Raw genomic sequence first — 8,289 nt, 5'->3', positions numbered from 1 at the left:
TGCGGTGCTCTGGTTCGCCAGAAGCGGCTTAGTCATGCTGGCCACATGACCCGGAAAAACTGTCTGCAGACAAACGCCGGCTCCCTCGGCCTATAGAGCGAGATGAGCGCTGCAACCCCAGAGTTGTCCATGACTGGACCTAATGGTCAGGGGTACCTTTCCCTTTTAACTCTGCTGCTTTTTTATTTTATATAAACTTTGCTTGAGTTTACATAAATAAGAAGCTAGTTAGAAACATCTACAATGCTGCAATCATTACATTCTTACTGTATTGCATTCTTTGTACAGTGGTACAATGTTTCTCAAACTTAATCTGTTCTGAAAGTCTGTTCCAAAACCAAAGCATTCCAAAACCAAGGCACACTTTCCCATAGAAAGTAATGAAAAATGGGTTAATCCATTGCAGACTTTTAAAAACATCCCCATAAATGGCAAATTAACATGAATTTTACTATCTAATGAGACCACTGATATATAAAATGAAAGCAATGAGCAATGTACTGCAATCGCACAATCAATCGAGCAGTAGCTGAACTGGGTTCCACACAGTCACAAAAAAAAAAGCCGCAAAAACAAAAACGGAAAATAAATAGTAAAAACAGAAAGACCTCAGTGTAACACTCAAAACAGAAGTGTGGCACTCAAATCGGAAGCGTAACTCTCAGAACGGAGCACGTTCAGCTTCTGAAAAAAGTTCATAAACCAGAACACTTACTTCCGGGTTTGCAATGTTTGGGTTTCAAGCTGTTTGAGTACAAAGGGATTTGAGAACCAAGGTACCACTGTATTCTTTTGTAAACCACCCTGGAATCATGTGATGGAATGCCCTCTCCTTGTAGATTTGTCCCTTGCAAATACAGTTTTTATTTATTCAGGCATTTAGTCCCTTTGGGACAATGTAGAGCAGGCATCTCCAAACTGCGGCCCTCCAGATGTTTTGGCCTACAACTCCCATGATCCCTAGCTAACAGGACCAGTGGTCAGAGATGATGGGAATTGTAGTCCAAAACATCTGGAGGGCTGAAGTTTGGGGATGCCTGATGTAGAGAATTTGGTGCTGTCATCCTCCACATCCCCACTTGTGGCTGCATCCCCTACTCCTTCCTGCTCTGCTACTTGGGAATTGTTTGCAGCCCTGGTCTGCTACTGCTTTGCTATCATATTCTACTTAAACAATTGTCCGTTTCAAACTGCACCCTCAATTGCAAAGCTGTTCAGGGGACACCTGGAGTTGTCAGGATAGTTCTAGCCATTGTGAGAAAAGGGAGATCATTTGAAGAGCTCCTACAGACTGTCTGTATTTACCTTGATTTTCTTGCACAAAGCTTACACTGAGGTTGAGCCTGGTCTTTATTGAGCATTAGCTTTGATTTGGTCGCTGGGAGGTTATACGACAATGAACATTCACACCGAATTCATCCTGATTTGCTTGCAGGGTATTTATCTGTGTCTTCCCACTAATCATTCATCCATCCCACATTCATTTATTTCTTTTTAAAATAATAATCTTTTTTTTAAATTTCAGTCATAGAAACATTCAAAAAAGTTAACTTAAAACATAAATAAAAAATTTCAAATGTAACTGAAGCCCTACATTTTTCAGTGCATTCCCCCATCACTTTCTGAAGCACAAACGTTCCAATTTTTTAAAGTGGATTTGTTGTGCTTTAAAATCCACACTAATTGTGCAAACCTAAATTTCCGATATGGATCCCTCCTGTAAAATACTGACAGCCTGGAGGTGACCTAAATGTATTATTCCAGTAAATGGTAGTGAATGTTAATAACTGTTTCATTTTCTGGTAGCGCTGCCCTTACATTTCTGTAGGATCCTTGCTAGACCAAGCTGGAGAACCATCTGTTCCTATTTCTCAGACTTCCAATAACTACTTACACACCAGCTACATTGTTAATTCAAGTTCCTCACACCCCGAAACTGTGCACTGGGTGGTTTCAGGGTGTAACCAACAATGCCTGATTCATGTTTAATGAAACTTTGGCAGAAGCAAATGCTTGTAGTTTTTAGATGATGTCTCTCAGCATGTGACCCAGAGAGGATGGTTTTTCTGCTCCATAGATAACATGGCAGTAAGATTCCATACAGGCAGTTTTATTTGCAGAGAATGTGCTGTAGGCTTCCCAGGAAACAGGTTGTCCTGGTTTTTTCCAGGACACATCCTCCTTATTCCGTGGGTAGAGTCGTCATAGTAATCCATAGTTAAAAGTGGAAGTTGGCAAATGTGTCCTCTTTTTCTGCTCTTCAAAATGACCGCTCCCCACATCAAATGGGGGGGGCGACTTTTGCGTGGTCGCGCGCAGCCCCCTGGATCCCAGTGCGGCTACTGGTAGTTCAGGACTGGCTTTATCCTCCCCAGGCAGGATACCTGGGGTCTCCGCCTACCTCAGTCAAGCACCCAATCCTACCTGGGGAGGCGTTGCCAGGGGATTGGCCACGTAAGGGGAGGGGCCACCCTGCCCACACAATAGAAGATGTTGCTTACCTGGGAAGCGTCAGCCGGCTCCAGAGCTTCTCCCACCCTCCCCTCCCTCAATTAAGTCTTCTTTTGCAGGTTAACCTCTTCTCCACAGGTATGCAGGCACTGCTATGTCAACGCCGCTGTTGAAGGGCCGGAAAGGAATTTTCCTGCATAGGCAGGTTTCGCCTTTCCCGTAGCAAAACATCACAACTTTGGCGGTTTCAGGCCTTGGGCGAAATCCTTAGTCTATCTTCCGATATGGGGGGGGGAGCGTGAAGCGGTGATCCACGCTCCCCCTTTGTGGTGGTGATACCAGGGTTCCCTGTTAAAGGGGTCTTGAGGGGAGGCTTGGCCATACACCGAGAGGTTGTCATTGCTCTCCCCTCCAATGGCGGTGAACGGGAGATGGGCTCTCTGCTTGAACATATGTTCTCCAGAGCCAGCCCAATCCCCACACATTCTGGATAACCCTCCCAGATCCCTGGCTGGGGACTGGGAAGGATAAACACCCAATGCCTGAGCCAAGGTCTTCCTAAATCTGAATCTTAATAAAGTTGTGGCCAATTTTAATTCCATAGCAAGTTGTATTGAGTCATTATTCTGCTCAGGGGTCGCCTGGGGTATGGGGGACTCCGCCTGTCCACGCAATATGGTAACCCTATAGGTGGTTGTCATTCATATACCCTGAAAGGATTCTCTCTGAGTCACGAGGGATTTCAGCAGGGGTAAGTTTTGTAGACATAATGGTATCGTTTTATCTTTTCCTTTTCCTTCAGAAACAGCTTTGATGGTTTTTCTGCAATCGAGCAGTGTATACATTTCATGAAATAAATAATTTAAAACAAAAACAAAAACACCAGTGATGTCTATAACCTACACAGACCTGCTCACAGAAATCTGGTAGGAAATCCATAACGAAAGCCTCCCACCACCCATTCTGATAACTAGAATGGCAAATGCAGGTACACTCTATGGCTTAAACACCTGCTAGATCATCCAGCAGTCACGAAATTAAAAGACGCCTGCTTCTTGGGAGAAAAGCAATGACAAACCTAGACAGCATCTTAAAAAGGAGAGAGATCACCTTGCCGACAAAGGTCCGTATAGTTAAAGCTATGGTTTTCCCAGTAGTGATGTATGGAAGTGAGAGCTGGGCCAGCAAGAAGGCTGATGGCCGAAGAATTGATGCTATTGAATTATGGTGCTGGAGGAGACTCTTGAGAGTCCCATGGACTGCAAGAAGATCAAACCTATGCATTCTGAAGGAAATCAGCCCTGAGTGCTCACTGGAAGGACAGATCGTGAAGCTGAGGCTCCAATACTTTGGCCACCTCATGAGAAGAGAAGACTCCCTGTTGGGAAAGATGGAGGGCACAAGGAGAAGGGGACGACAGAGGACAAGATGGTTGGACAGTGTTCTCGAAGCTACGAACATGAGTTTGACCAAGTTGCGGGAGGCAGTGGAAGACAGGAGTGCCTGGCGTGCTCTGGTCCATGAGGTCACGAAGAGTCAGACACGACTAAATGACTACACAACAACAACAGATCATCCAAAATGATTGCACAACCCAAAGGAAGGCAGTTGGTTTTAGCAGTGACTGAGTTATCCATAATCCTTCATGCTTTTGACAGTGACCGGGTCCGATTAGTATCTTGCATCTCAAAGCCAAACGTGACAGTTTTTCTTCCAAAAACTGACAACATCTGCATAGCCCAAAAGAAGGCTTATGTGGTGGCCCTATGCCAAGATGGGGTCATCCGCTGACTCCTAGAACGACTCTTCTGCCTTTCCAAAATTATAAAATATGCAGCATTCTTATATTTCCAGGAAATTAAATCTAACTTTTTCAGCAACTTGGATCTGTTCCCCTTTGAGAAAGCATTACTCAAGCCGTGTACCTAGCTCTGTTGAATGCTTACAGCCCAGGCAATTCAGCAGTTGGCCTTTGTAATATGTTCTCAGAAGCTGGTCCTGAGAATTTCCTTCTGATTGTTTAACAAAGGGGAATAAAACTTAAAAGCCTGGAAGAGTACAAGAGCAAGAGCTCTGCTGACCTCACTTATGTCTTGCTGCTGAGAGCCCAGCAGGGCTTCGGGTGGGCAGTTAAACAGAACATGAGAAGAGCCTGCTAGAAGAGGCCAAGGGCTTGTCTAGTCCAGCATCCTGTTCTCACAGGGTCTAAGTGGATGCCTGTGGGAAACCAACAAACATAACCCGATGCCAGAGACTGGCTGGACAATGGAGAGTGGTGGGAGAAACCCCCAGAGGAGCCTCAGAAGAGAAAGGCTCAGATCCAGGGGAGTGGTGTTGGGACATGGAAGGCAGGTCAGAGGATGAAGGAGGGAGGAAGAATGGCTGGATGCTGAACAAGCAACAGGCTTGAGCGAGAGAGAGGAAGAAGAGGCAGAAAGCACTGCAGACATAGGACAGGCAGCTGAAGAAGAGGGGAAGGCTGAGGCTGCAACAGATTCACAGGAGCCTGCCAGTCCTACTCTGTTCAGCTCCCCTCCTCCCTTGTCTCAAAGGTCTCAGCGACTTTTGCATGTAGCAGAGGAACAAGCACAGAGAGCACAGCCCGCCCCCCCCGGGGGGGGAGTTTAACACTGCACGGGAAACAGCTGGACGGGGAGGAGAAGTGGGAGGCCCAGATCATCAGTTCTGGCAGGTTTCTCTGTATTATATCAACTTTACTGCTCATCTCTAAGCTGCTGACCTGCAGCTGAACCAGCCCTGACACCCAAGCGCAAGAAAACTTTCCTCTCCTGTGGTTTCCAGCAACCAGTATTCAGAAGCATAACTGCCTCTAACCATGGAGACAGAGCATAGCCATCATGGCCAGTAGCCATTCACAGCCTTTTTGCCCAGGTAGGCTTTGGATTTCCCACCAGCAGCAGCCTTAAGATTGCAGAATTAATCTGCACATTAGCTTGGAAAAAAGAAGTCCTCATTCGTATTTCAGTGCAAATTTCTACTAATATACGTATTTTTGCATGCAGCTTTGTCAAATATGCACAAACATAACACACTTTTATGTTCTTTTCACAAGTATATGCATTTATATGAATACCTAGTACATGCATTTCTGAACACATTACTTTGCCGGGGAACAACGTTGCAAAACTCGAAATGTGGGTGTCAAAGGATGGCTGTATTTTGGTTCATGCAGTGTTTCAGGGAGTGAAAATCAGGTAGGTTCGCCTTTAAAATATGAACTGAACCAAACTAAACTCCCTTTGAGTCATCTGGTATAGTCATGGCCACATGTGGTGATATGATATTTCTCCTCTTCGCCCCCATCCTTCTGAGACTTGCCCTTCTCCAGTCAGTTTGTATGCAGGGGGCTAAGTCTGGCAAGGCAAGGGGGGAAGAGCATTTCCCTGTCAAAACTTTATGTTGTAGAAACTACTGTCGCTTCATTATTTGCGAATCGGTGTTTATGAATCCGGGGATTTATGTAAGATGTTTACGGAACCTGCGGTTGTGGTCAGGTGTTTGCCATTGGGACCAGAGAGCAGCGAAAAAAGGCCCTGCTTTGATTTTAACAGAAGTGAATGAATCAAAGCTGAAAGTCAAAGCAAATTCAAAGGATTAAACTGGTGCGAATCCCAAAACCAAGTTTCCTGCCGGAAGCGAGTGTCAGTGCTAGTGATCTTCCAAGGAAAGAGAGATCCAGGTTAGATATGGTGATGGTAATAATAAGTTGTCAGTAGCTGCACACCAGGTTGATCATGACAAAAATGAACTGCCTCTGGGAACCTAGACAAGACACTTCTGTAAACTGGAAGAAAGTTACTTATTTTTTCCCTTTCATCCATAGGCCACAAATGACTAACCTAGGTATATGTGGTCAGGTGAGCTAGAAATGACGTTTGAAGTCTTAGGACGGAACTCCATGTACCGTGTAGCCTGGTGATTCTTTTTAGGCGTCCTTGTTGTTGTTTTCTGGAAATGCAGCCCGTAGTCCAAGTGCAGCCCGTAGTCCAAATGCAGTCCAAGCTGCCCCCCCACAACCATACCAATTCAGTGGGGAATGGCTATGGGAACCTGTATATTCCCCCACCCCCCTCTTATTGGGCTGGGGAGTAAAAAACAGCAGGAGGAGGATATTCAGCAGGGAAATGGCGCAGGCTGGAGTAAAGGTGGCTGTATGAATCAATTGCCTTTTGTGAATGGTCATTTGAACGAACTCTGAGCGGGGTGGGCAGGAGAAGAATTTCTGAGTTATAAATAATCAGTGACAGAGTCTGAGGAACACCTCTCCCCGCTCACTCTCTCTCCCCCCCCCCCGACTTGTTGTGAAGCCTTGCGGTCACAGTGAATTCATTTTACTTCAACCTGTGCTTGCAGTCATAGTAGCGAGATGAAAGTAGAATTGGCAAGTTTCTTCCCATGCTGAAGAGGTGTGTTAGCTCACAGCTTTGCCCTCAGCCTTTCTGCATCGAGAGAGCTGTCCGCAAGTTCTTTTTTAAGTAACACATTTCATTGTGCATATTTGCTCATCCACCTTATTTATTAAAACAAAAACAAAACATGCACTTACGTTTTCAAAACACTTGCAAAACTGCTCTGAGGCTTCACTGTGTAGAGGAGTGTTGGTATTAACATGGGCACTAGCCAATACGCGCCTGCTTCAGCCAACTTTTCTCCAGTTCAGATTGAACTTTCCCCAAATCCACCAATCCCAAACCACATCATGGGACAGATAACTGTACTTTTGTTTGGAGGAGGTATGTAAATTACTTTCAGACAGTTTCCATCTTCCATAGTTGGTTCGTGTCTATGTTATTTTGTGAAGGAACAAATTTAAACACCAATAGACGAATCTAATGCAGTAGAGAACCTTCAGCTAATCCCTAGCTGAAATTGTGAGCTTAATTTCTCAGCCTTGTGAGTGGGGAGGGAAAGACGGCCAAGGGGGAGATGAGAATAGGACATTCATCCTGAATCAGCTCTGGGGACAATTTCATCAGAGGAAAGACTATAGCTCAGTTGTAGAGCATCTGCTTTATACGCTGGAAGCATTAAAGGTTTAAAGGGAAAGTTTAATCTCTGTCATCTCCAGGTAGGAGAGCGATGTCCCCTCCCTGAAACTCTTAAGTAGCTTCTGCCATTCAGAGTTGGAAATACCAAGCTAGGTGGACCAGTGGTCTGATGGTATAAGGCAGCTTCCCTGATATGTTCCTACCCATCATCATTTTGAAATGATATTTCTATTCCGACGATTTCAAAGAAGTAAGATACATGAGCCAAACCAAAAATACTTAATTCCAAAGAAAACCTGCTACAGCTGTCTTAACCCTCTTTTCCCATCTGTACTGTAGGACGAAGAGGGGGCTACCGTACAGGGTTTAAGGCGGGGTCAAACATAATTGACAAAAATGTATTGAATGCATCAATAAAAATATGGACCTTCATAGCAGTGTCAACTGGATCAGGAGTCCAGTCTTATTCAACATCTTTATCCGTGACTTGGATGATGGGCTTGAGGGCATCCTGAGCAAGTTTGCAGATGACACCAAATTGGGAGGGGTGGCTAATACCCCAGAGGATAGGATCACACTGCAAAATGACCTTAACAGATTAGACAACTGGGCCAAAGAAAACAAGATGAATTTTAACAGGGAGAAATGTAAACTTGGGCAAAAAAAAAAAATATATGAAAGCACAAATACAGGATGGGTGACACCTGGCTTGAGAGCAGTACATGTGAAAAGCATCTAGGAGTCTTGGTAGACCACAAACTTGACATGAGTCAGCAGTGTGATGCAGCAGCTAAAAAAGCCAATGCAATTCTGGGCTGCATCAATAGGA

The sequence above is a fragment of the Zootoca vivipara genome, chromosome 8 (genome assembly GCF_965207765.1).
Source record: "Zootoca vivipara chromosome 8, rZooViv2.hap1.1, whole genome shotgun sequence".
NCBI classification, from domain to species: Eukaryota; Metazoa; Chordata; class Lepidosauria; order Squamata; family Lacertidae; genus Zootoca; species Zootoca vivipara.
The sequence above is the reverse complement of the archived record's forward strand: the minus strand, read 5'-3'. Positions refer to the sequence as shown.